The sequence below is a fragment of the Castor canadensis genome, chromosome 9 (assembly GCF_047511655.1).
Source record: "Castor canadensis chromosome 9, mCasCan1.hap1v2, whole genome shotgun sequence".
In the NCBI taxonomy this organism is placed as follows: Eukaryota; Metazoa; Chordata; class Mammalia; order Rodentia; family Castoridae; genus Castor; species Castor canadensis.
In genome coordinates, this window is record NC_133394.1 from 7,365,237 (window position 1) to 7,377,777 (window position 12,541).

Here is a 12,541-nt window from a genome sequence, read left to right on the forward strand (position 1 = left end):
TCAGGACAATCAGGATTAATAAATTCCAGCACTATAATTACTATCTTTATCTACAGATCTACTGAAATGAAAAAAAAATGCAAATGATCAGGTGACATCTTAACTTTTGTTTTAATGGACTGTTTATTCAGCTCATTAGAAAGATTGTTCTTCCACAAAAGACTCTGGCCCTTCAGAGGTCTGCTTGATCTCTACTCTAGTCCATCAGAGAATAAAACTGGGAAAACAGGAAACAAAATATCCCTTGTTCTGAGATACAGATAGTCTGACATAACAGCACCATGTTAGGTGTTGGCTCAGAAAGTCTTGAAACCCTTCAGGATTTCATCCATGAACTTCTACTCTTCAGGGTTTCATTGCAATATTCAAAAAACCTGGAATCTTCTGTGTGATGTGGTACATGGTAGGAGCAAGAGAAATCATGTCTATGTACTTACTCCTTATATAGTCGGTGGACCGTGGATCCATAGACGAGCCAGGGCATGTTGTTCTAAGGGTGATGGGAAGACCCTGGATACAGCAGAAACACATGAGGTCTTTTCAAGTCTGAGCTTGACACCAGCATACTGTCACTGCTGCTTCATGCTGTGAGCCAAAGTCCAAACTGAAGAGTGGAGAACCATCAACTCTTATAATTGAGGCTATGATAAAAATGTGGGTTCTCACGGGGGAGCTGGGAGTTCACCTTCACTTTACACGTAGTTTGGGCAACTTTTCATTATGCCTCGTAAATATTGCTTCAGTTCAAATGAGAAAAGACAATGTAAGAATGACCTCAGATATGTTGTTTCACACAATTTTCTTAGCCTTTTCCCTGACATATGTACAAAGTTAGAGCCTTTTTCATTATCAACAGTATGTTATGAGTGATTAGAGTCAATCCCTTTAAAAATACATTAATAATTAGTTAAAAGGCTAAGAGAAATAAACTAATAAGGAATTTGGTTCAAGATACACCATATATTTATTTAAAAAATTTGACATTATTATAAGCAATACAAAATGTGTAAACTTGACTTAAAACACTTAAATGTTGACAAGAAGTAGAATGAAAAGAAAATTATAATGGAATATTACACTAGGCAGTTTGGCTGGAGAAAAATGGTTTATAAAGTATTTTTTTTATGATGACAAGGTTTGGGGGGGAATTGAAGTTTAGATAGTAATAAACTAGTACTTAAATAGCAACAAGCATATTATTTAATCCAAATTTAATGCCCTATGCTCAATATAAAATTAAAGAAAATTCAGTTTATTTCTATAGACTTAAGAAAAAAATAAACATAAATGTTGAGGTATATATTAGTAGAGTTACAATAGTGTACTTTATTTTATATTTTCACCTTATTCCAAAGTATTACCATTTTGGGGTTTCTCTATACATTTTCAGTAATGTTTTATTTTATTTTTGTTCTTGTTATTGTTTTTCCAGGGCAAGGGGTGGAACCCAGGACCTCACATGAGCCAGGTAAGCATGCTCCACCACTGAGCAAAAAATTTTAACCAAAGATGGTTGTTTCTATGTAAGATTTAGTAATAATGAGGGTTCTTTTTTAAATCAGCAGGAAACAACCTCCTCACAATTAGTAGCAAAAGTATAAAGAGTATAAACACATCCTATTATAGCATTCATAAGGAAAATTCAGGAAAATACACATGTAAGTAGAAATATTAACAGAACTTATGCCTATGAAGAATCACATAGCTCTAATATAATTGAAGTTCATGTGTGTCTGAAGTAATCTTTTAATCTATTTTATTATAAGAAGTAACATAAACTAAAATAAGCATATGCGTCATCTTAGATATTATGAGTTTACTGTCAGTAGGAAAGGAACAAAATTTCTTTGAATAACAAGAAGACATTCACAAAGAAAAAGAAAAGACAATTTATAACTCTTGCAAACTCACTATCCCACCATATTACTACACACATATTTCCCATGGCACCACCTGACCTGAAAGAGGTGGGCACACTTCTGACAATTTGCCAGCTAGCATTTTATCTGGTCAATGATTAGAAATGCATGTGCTGTACAGATAACAATATGACTTTTACTCATGAGAATATAGCTAAAATATAAACATATTTTAGTAATATCTGATTTTAAAAACAGTTTATGCACTTAAGAAATATAAAAATGACTCAAAGTCCAAGAAGTTTCTGACATAGGGTAATACAGAAGAAAATTCTGTTCTGTTTAAAGAAAACAGTAAGTGAAACTGATTAGGAGACTTTCAAATGAATAAGACGTAAGTCTTCTTCACAGCTGGACAAAATAATGACTCTATCTACTGTGATTGTGAAAATTTACAGGTGGCAATAATACTTTATGGTACTTTATCTTCAATGTAAAATCCATAAAATTGTTAACTTATTGGGGATTCCATTACAGGATTTTCAGGAGGACAATTTTAATCATTAGTTTCATGCTGTTATATTATTTTGCAACATATCATTTTTAAATAAATACTATTGTTTCCTCTGAAATTATCAATCACTATCAGGCCTAGCTCTGATCAATTCTTTTATTTTTTATTACTGTAATATTAATTTACATTATTTCTTAATTTCCTGAATAATCATTTAAAGCCCTGGTCAACACCTAGAAGGATACTTTGGGAAATGCTTTCAGCTGCAGTAGTGCAAGAGGACAGGAGGCAGAAAGACTAGTAGGTTTGATACACCAGGGCTTTTGACATCCTGTGGACTTAATGTTGCAGGTGATATGACCAGAGCACCAAGTTTAAGGCTGTGATCAAATCGCAAATTGTTCTGAAGCAGTGAGTGGTTTCTTCACCTTTTTTGGTTGATGGAAGCCTTTGAGATTCCAGTGAGGTTATAACCCCTTTCCAGAAGAAAATGCACCTACAGATATAGACACAAAAATTACCAGCAATGTTAGAAGATTTGTAGGACTCATGGAACCTATCCAAGGAGTCTGTGTTCTACTCTGTTCTAAATCATTATCTTCTGGGGAATTTTAAGAACATTTCTATTTTTGAATGTTGAGGTCTAAGCCTGACTGTCACTCAACTCTTCTGGGCCTTAGCAGAGGCCAATACAGATTTGTACACCTCATAGATATCTAACACAAGTTACCTGAATTCTAGAACGAAGAAAGCCACAGAGATTGAAAAAAAAAAAAAAAAACCCTAGAAGGATAACTAATTTTCAAGCTGTTTGAGCAGAAACAATAATTTAGAACAAGTTGGTTGCTGCAGTAATTTTTGCCTCTAGGGACTAGGCTTCAAAATGACCCCATATGCCATCAAATGAATTGCATAAAGATATGAGCTCAAAATAAGTTGCTCTTAACTTGAAATGTGTGAATAATTTTACATATCCATAATTGTCAATATGGCACCCTTCAGGATACACTAGACTCTCTGGGCAGAAAGCCAATCAGCCTTATGTTCAGTTACAAGTGAGCCAGCTGGACATCTGACAGGTGCATTGTGGTGGCTAACTGCTATCACCCACACTCTTTAACCCTCCAGTGACTTAGATGTTCTGCTGCTTCCCAAAAAAACAGGTCATGACATAGATGAGTAAAGCATATCACAGACACTTCATAGTGATGGTGGCACCTGTAGTGTCTCAACATAATGTTCTAAAAAAAACACTGCAGTTCTGTAGGCTTTCATAAATGTTCACTTATGCAAGAAGCTGTCTCCTGATTTTCCCTTTAAATACATGCAACTAAGGAACTTAGCTAAAAGATTTAATTCTAGGACATTAGAGAATAGTACTGATGTTAGTTTCATGCTAAATTAAACTACCACACAAGTAGTGTTGTATATGAAGTGTATGTGTGTATATATATATATACATATATATGTGTATGTATATATTTCATATATATGCATATATATAGTAGTAAATCTATACCTCTGTACATACATGCAATTGATACTTATATTTTACAAGTGGAATGAGAGCTAAAAAATAATAAAATTTATAATGTTAGAAAATCAATATTTTGTATACTTCAATGAAATAGTGAATCTTGCCAATAATCTTCAAAGGCTGATGGAAGACTTCATAACACACAGTTAAAAAAAAAATGAGAGATGACCAGACAACCTGTGCCTCATCAGATATTTTTTGGAGAAAAAATAAAAAAAATAAATTAAGCCTAAATGAACCCTTTGAACCAATCAATTCATATGGAAATATAGATGATAATATCAAATGGTATAAACTGATTAAGCCCAAACTGTGGAAAACTGTGGAAGGTAAATGGAACATGAGTTATTTATTTGTAGCTGCCATGGTAGTAATTTCTGCAATCCCAGCACTTGGGAGGTGGGGGCAAAAGGACAGTGAGTTCAAGGCCAGCTTTAGCTACAAGAAATTATTTGTCTCAAAAAATATTTATTTACAAGAACAACACAAGAAATGAGGTGGTTTTACTAATTCAAATTCTATCTGAATTTACTAATTCAAATAGAAATGCATAAAATAAATAACATGTCTTTTTATCTTTGGTTCATGATGTGAAAGAACAAAATATCAAGGCATTTGTAAGACAAATGGCTTGAAGATGAAGGGATCTTAGATTCTGTTAAAGGTTTTTTTATTTTTAAGTATAATAATGAGATTCAATTGGATTAATTTATAATACCAGGTATTTCTTACAGATGCATTCTTTTTAACAGTGACATTTTATGTTTTCTGGGTTTATATGAAAATATTCTAGCTTTGTGGTAAGGGAAAGCTGAGTGTAAGGCTAGCACCTGCCATATCCACAAGAAAACAAATCAGAAACACTTTGAGAGATTCAAGGTTGGAGGTGTGGCTCGATGTCTGAGTGCTTCCTAGCACACATGTGGCCCTGGGATTAGTCCAGCACAGAAAAAGAAAAAAGATCCAGGCTCTTTGGAAAACTCATACAAGCTCTCAAAGACAGAAAGGCTAGAGTCATTTAGCATTAAAAGTTTAAACTATTCATTTTTACATTACTTCATTTTTCTGATATTCAAAAAATATATAATAGTTACAGACAAGCAAAAAGTTTTTTTATAGAATCAATTGATGGTTGACTTTGTATACACTCTGGCTTTCATCAAGGACAGAAATAAATTTAAAGCTAGCAGTGAGATCCAGAGGTCAGAGAAAAACAGAATGCACATGCCACAGGATGAGAGGAATTGGTAAATTCATGAATTCAAATAAAACAAAATAAAATTGAATCATAGGCAAAAACATTGCCTTACTTAAAGTAGCCCTGACTCCTGTTTACTGAGAAAAACATGGACAGTTGAATCATTTTGCATTCCATTCTGCATATTATGTATATTTTATATAATATTTGGATTTTATTGCACATGATTTACAAATGCACTTATTATTTTTATTTCAAAAATGAATTTTGTCACTCCAAATATCATGTTGTCATCTTCATAAAGTTTTCTGAAATAAACACCACAGCAGTGCTGTGAAAAGCTGCATATGTGTGTGTCTGCTCACAACTTCATGATGGGAGAGGCAGAGACAGGAAGACCTATTTGTATGTTAGTATGTCCATCCTTACATGTGGATAGCAGTGACCACCAACAGATTTGCTATAATGTAATCATGAATTCAAATTCTTTCTAAATAGTATATTTTAAAAATTTTCCTAAATAAACCTTATAAGCTTCGGGTTTTTATCTTCAATAAAATCTAGTACTGTTAGAAGTTATCCTGGAACCAATCTTCATTCGTAAAGTTCAACTAATTCCTGTTGCTCAAGCTTAGAACATACCTTGTAGCGACTAAAACAAACTCTTTACTCTTTCTTCTCACTCTCAATAATAACACACACTAAGATACTCCCAGGAGGTAAATTCAGTCAAAAACAGATTTCCCATACTAAGCTTTGCAAAAAGTTCAAATATTTGGCAGACGAAAATAGGAGAACTTAATCATTTTATCACTAAACTTAACTTTAACCAAAAAATATGAAAAAATGGATTAATTGAGAAATGAATTTGGAATCAAGAAAGTAACCATCTGACACATTAAATTTGGTATTAATTGCCTTCCTGATAATTTATTGGCATAAGTTGACAAATACTGTAAGGATGGTAAACCAAAGATTAATGTAAAGAAAACAGCTTAAAATTTTAACATATTTAGGTATGATTTGAATATCAGATGTTTAAAAAGAACAACAAACTTCCCAGGCAAAAATGTGTAATTATCTATAAAATCTTTCAAATCTCTATAGCACCACTATGTATTGAAATAAATTCAAAATATAATGCATATAGGTTTTTTTCAGTACATAAACAGTACATTGGGGAATAAGCTAGTTAGAAAAATTAAAGATCATTTTACTGTTTTATTGATTAATTTGAGGAAATAGATTCTCATTCACATGAGTACACTCTGACAAGAAGTCACTGAGACTGCATTGGCTAAGATTTTTCTTGCTATTGCATTTCTGAGACTTTACACAATATAGATGCATCAAGCTCAGCTAACTTGGTGAGGAAATAATTAAGATGACAAAAGGAACAGTATTGAATTGACCCACTTTTTTTGATTGAAAGTAAATATAATTACTATACCAAAAGTGACAAGAAATCTCCAAATCTAATCCCAGATGTCAGAGGAAGAAACACTTATAGAAACCTATAGAAATACTGGCAGAAACATCTTAAATCATTTTCTTTTTCCTTTGAGTAATCATTCTGGGGTGCTTAAGTATCATTTTAATGGTAAAGCTCATCTTTGACATGTCATTAATATGAGTTCTTCAGCAAACTAGAGGAAAAGTCTTAAGTGTGACAGCTGCTCAGCATTTGAAGATATCAATTATATTTGTCCCTCAGGCTTTCAGAAGTCAAACACTCCAAGTTCCCTCCAGTGCTTCAGATGTCACAGTTTCATATTCTCATGTTATTCTCTGTCCCTCTAAAAATATGACTCTCAGAGCCAGATTCACATTTCAAACATGATCTGATGGGCATGTGTGGAAGGAAACTCACTCCTCTATGTCACAGGTTTTTTGCCAGGCATCCTGTTCATTTTTGCCTCCATCACTGCTTAGTACCATGTGGACTTACAGTGAATTTGTTACCAACTGAATTCTGCACATTTTTCACAGTACTTTTTCTAAAATGTGTACTCAATACTTTGATATTATGCAAAATATTATAAAAAACTAATAATTTGTATGTGTTCCTAAGTAATATACTTATAAAATCAATATCTACTGATATTGTATCATAATACCAGTACTAGCTTAGGTACTGGCAGGGAAGAGAAAACAAATTGTCACTTTTTTGTCTTTTTTTTCTTTTCTGCAATAATGGAGTATAAATCCTGGGTCTCATGCAAACTAGGCAAGATCTCTACCATTTGAATCATGCCCCAAATACTTTTTTTAGTGTTTTGTTTTTGAGATAAGGTCTCCCTAACTTTGCATGACATGGCCTCAAACGGGGGACCTTTCTGCCTCTGCCTGCCAGCCACTGACTACATTTCATCAGGTAACCATATTCTATGCAATGTGGAGAAGAACTGGCCAGCTGAGTACTTACTGTGTGAATTGCTGATGTCCACAATTATGAGATTTAAAAATGATGATTATTGTAAGCTCCTAAATTTTAGGTCATCTTTTATGCCATGGTATGCATCTGTAACAAAACGGAGGATGGAACATTCACCAAGGAGGAAATAGTAAGTACAGTCCATATCTGGGAAGAACTTGGCTTTGTGAGATGCTCATGGACCACAAATAGGGCTCTTGCTTATTGTGAAGAAAGGGTTAGTAGATAAGATAGAGGATACAGAGAAGGGTTAGGTGATTCAGAGTAGAGTAGGTTGACTGGAGTCTATTCCAAATGCTATGGAAAGCATTATACTTACAGAAGAATTTTCTAACTTCTAGATCCAGTTTAAGATAGAGAAAAACAGGAGTGACTATATAGAAACAATAAGGACACTGGCATAGAAGTCCAGTAAAAACGGAGGTATAACCCAGGTGTCATTATGACAGAGGAAATAAGGGAGACTGTTGTATTTAAGAGAGATTTTGTTAGCTGAGACCACTATGGGAAGGGGACCAGGAGTTACTGAAGAGGTCTGGGAGAAATGAACCGAGGTGGATTGCAATACAAAAGTCTATGAAAGCAATGCTAAGAATCTCCCTGTGTAGCTATCCTTATCTCAGACTAGGAAAAACACTATGTCTTTCTTATCATCTCTTCAGTTTTCTCAACAAAAATCTGAGAAGAGGGCAAACCAGGTTCCTCGAAGCGGGGAGAGAGTGTTGTTGGGGGGGAGGTGGTACAAACAATGTATACAGTGTAAAAATGATAAAATAAAAGGAGAAAAAAAGAGAGAGAGTTAGTGATTAAATCAGTACAACCTCTCTTTAGGAATAGATTGGATATAGTAAGTAGTGAAGAGAAAAGAACTCAGTGACTGAACTGCTTAGAGTGGTCCATTTATAAGGAGGTAAAATAAGGGATAAAAACACTCTTGAAAATGGAAGAATTCAAGAGTTCCATTTTGTATTTACTGTGATTAATGCATTCAGGTAGAAATATCGTACTAATGGTACGATATAATCTGATGATTATTAGAAATTGGTTCCCTCTCATGAAGAACATAGGCATAGAATTTATATTAGGAAATGATTTTTAAAAAAAAATGGAAGGCAAATTTCCATGATTCACTGATATCTCCTAAGGAAGGAGGCAGAAGAGAAAATAGACTAAGAAGCAAGTTCTAAGAAATTTCAAAATTAAGAATAAAGTAAAGGATCCAGCAATAAAAAGTAGAAATAAAGGAACCATAAACTGGGAATAAAATTGAAATTGATGAGATATATGAAATAAAAGATTCATCTATTGAATTTGTCAACATCAAAAATGATAGCCTGGCACCAATAAATAGGTTATAAGGAGGGGGAAATGCCAGGTATTGTTTTGTGGAAAATTAAATGGTGTGATGCAAGTAAAATACCTTCATTTTGAATTGAAAGGAAACCAATGAAGGTACCTGAGTTTAGGGTTGATGACTTATTCTGGTGTTTTGTAGTGAGGTGGCTAGTGTATACTGGCATGCTCATAAATGACAGGATAAGATTGTTAAAAGACAAAGGATCAATGGTGTAATAAAATTCTTCAGATGGTGGAAGAGTGTTAAGTGAAGCTCATCTGGAAGAACTGAGCGGTGATAGGTTTTCTCCACTGCAACAAAAGAGAGTAAGTAGAGAGAATTTTTATTCATCAATTTATTGATTATCAAATTGCAGTTAGGAAGAAGAGAATTTAATTTGGATGGTTTCTGTTTTTTCTACAAAGGAAATGAAAAATATTTTGCTAAGATACAGGATAAATGAATATTTTAAAACTATTTCCTCTAGCACCATCCCTACACAGAAAATGGGAAAATATACCAGCCCTGCACTGTTTTATGTTCTTACATTTCATTTTAACTTCCTTTTGGTGGTCCTATGGATTAAATCAATCATTATTATTTCAGAGTCAGAAAACATTCCATTAAAGGAAACATTAAAGGGCTGTATTATGACTATCTCACACTAATGTATGTATCACGAATAGTTACTGATATTATGCATTTATTTCTATAGTGGGAGTAGAGAAAGGACACATGAGCCCTAGGGAAAAGGAAATTCAACATCATTTCACATTCATTAACCATATAAAACCAGATGTCATTATCACTTCTGCAGAGAAATGACAAGATGAATGATTAGGAATACAGTGTTTGATTAATGACTCTTGTAGTTGACTAAAAAAGTTTTAAGTAATTTCAGTCCCTACTGCTGAAAATGCACACTGGTACATTTTTGTATATTAGCAAATATAACATATTCAATATATTTCTATTTTTATGGGTAAATTATTGATTCATATAATCATAACTGAGTTAATTCACATGGGATTGTGTTAAATGTGAAAAAATTTGAGAATGGATATGACCTATGGTCAGAAAAAAACAGAAAAGTATTTTCTTTAGTATATTATTTTATTATCTTTAATTTCTTTTATAAAGTTTTTATTAGTAAGTGATAGTTTTACAAGGGGTTTCCTATTTTTCATACAAAAAACCCAGTTTGAAAAGTTTAATTAAGGCTTTCCTTAACTGGATTGTTTTAGCTGAGATTTCTTTAAACTTTGCTCTTTATTTCACCATTTAAGTAGAAGTATTTTTATATCTTGAGATATAATACAATTGATTTAAAAAACAACCAAACAAAACCAAAGTATGTCCTTGATCAACTTTTGAGTCACATGGGAACATATTCACAATATAAAAATACAGCACACCATATATGTGACTCTGCATAATAAGCATCTCCCTGTGAGATAAATTAGCATCAACTTCTATTTCCAAAACTGCAATTCCTGTCATTTATACTTTCACATGTTGAGCAATAGCAAATTCCAACCTTTGTGTTGCAAAGACTAAATGAGATACTATTTTTAGATTCACAGCTGTTTTTTTTTTTTTTTTTGAGACACTTCAACTACTAAGACAGGCTCTTAAGAATAAATGAATGTGTCAGAATGTTTGCCTTTTATACAGAGAATAAAAATAACTTATTTTAAAAATGATTACTCTTTTTAGGACCAATCATACGAGCTCTTTGCAGAAAGATTGGACAAACTACAAGCATACAACTCATGAAACATGCTAGAAGGTCATGACAGAGACAACAAAACCTGGCAGGTCTCTGTCACTCTGAAAAACAAATAACCCTCAGATTATACTACAACAGAAAATTTTATTTCCCCTGATGCTAGTTTATCTCTGATTTATAGGAAATTATTTGTTCTTTTCATATGAAAATATAATGTGTGTAAGATCAAATGAAAATTAGGTCAGGAGCTGGAGCTACTCTCTCCTTGCACCTTTCATGCTGACTCTGAACTTTGAGTGCTGTAATGAAGAGCAGACTTTTGGAGTGAATAGACATGGACTCCTCCACCCAGTCTTTTTCTGGTTGTACAAGATGAAATTGGGTATTTAACGTCTCAATCTTCTATTTCATCCCCTTTCTAAAGGGTAGAGTAATAATGGTAACTTACTCAGAACTATTTTAAGGTCAGCATGAATATAAACACGAATATGAAGGGATTAGTAAGTGAGTATAGAGGCACATTGAAACAGTCTTTATTAACATTAGTTCTATATCCTATTTTTCTTGTTATGAAATAGCTTTTCACATTATACACTAAAATTTTTTTAAAGTATGTAAAAAGTGGATCCATCTTCTCATACTTGACCTATAATTCTATTCTCAAGACACCATCACCCTGAAGGTCATTTGTATCAGTACAGAAATTCCCCTACGTAAGTGTTTCACTTTTATACAAGTTTGAGCATATCATGAGCAGAATAACCCTGACTGTTAATTTAGTTAACATAGGATTCAAGGACCTCATCCTACAGAAACAGTGCATAGCTGTTAATCGTTTAATTTGTTCTCTACTAAGGTATACTTGTGTTTTTACATGTTTTCATGAATCATTACAAGCAACAATATTTACAAATCTCAGTATATGAGCACCCTAAATGCAAGTGACAGAAAGTATGTGAATTAAAATTCTACCAAATGAACTGCAGTGTGAAAGAACTGCTGCTTGTTCAATGCAGTAAACGATACCAGGTAGTCAATAAAATGGTGATCATCCCCTCACGGACTTCTATTATACACATTTCACTTCTGATATAGGAAACATAAGCTTCATATTTTAATTTTATGAACGATGTTTATCATCATTTTTGTTTACAATACATTTTGGTGGTGAATTAGTCATATCTTTTCATTATTATCTATTGTTCTGGTGATTTTTTCTCATCCATTTTAATCAGTATTCAAATGACAAGTCATATTGCCCTATTTTCTAATTAGTTTTATGTTTATCTATTTTGGAAATTATAGATTTATATAATCAAATTTAACCATCTTTGACACTGTGGCTTATGGTTTTGTGGTCTCTTTGACCTGTATTTGAAATCATCTCTTTGTCTATTTAATGGCTTCTCTTCATGATTAATAGTCTTGATCATCCTAAAACATATTTGGGTTGAAGGAGAGAAGTAGGGTTCTAGTTTTATTATTTATGATTATCTCTCTGTGTATCCCTGTGTTTATCTTTCTACTTTCTACATTGTCTAACAAGTTGTCCCACATAATTGATTAAGGAATATATTTTTCCTCCATAAAGATCATAATATCAAATATTCTCTCCTTCTTTCTCTCTCTCTCTCTGTCTCTCCCTATGTAATATGCACATAAATAATATATATGATATTCCCTTTATGAACTCTTTATTCTATCTTACTAATATTTTATTTCTAAAGAGTAATTAAACTGTCTTAGTATTTTTTTTCATTTTTACTGCTAGACTTGAGGTTTTATTTCTATAGCTAAAAGTGTATCTTGCTATCTAGACTTTCTTATCAGTACCTCAGGAGAATTTTGATTTAGGCATGTAATTTGTCACACCTGTACCTCTATTTTTATTATGTGTAAAATGAATAAGAATGACAATAATAATAATAGTAATA

General features: G+C 32.8%; 1 long non-coding RNA gene across 1 annotated transcript in view; it reads left to right on the top strand.

The window, feature by feature from the left end:
* The window catches only part of LOC141410710 (uncharacterized), a 115,222-nt gene that overhangs the window by 53,153 nt on the left and 49,528 nt on the right, over positions 1–12,541 (top strand). Inside the window, exon 2 of the long non-coding RNA XR_012435498.1 lies at positions 1,433–1,468. This is a non-coding gene — a long non-coding RNA (uncharacterized lncRNA). The remainder of the gene's footprint in view (positions 1–1,432; positions 1,469–12,541) is intronic.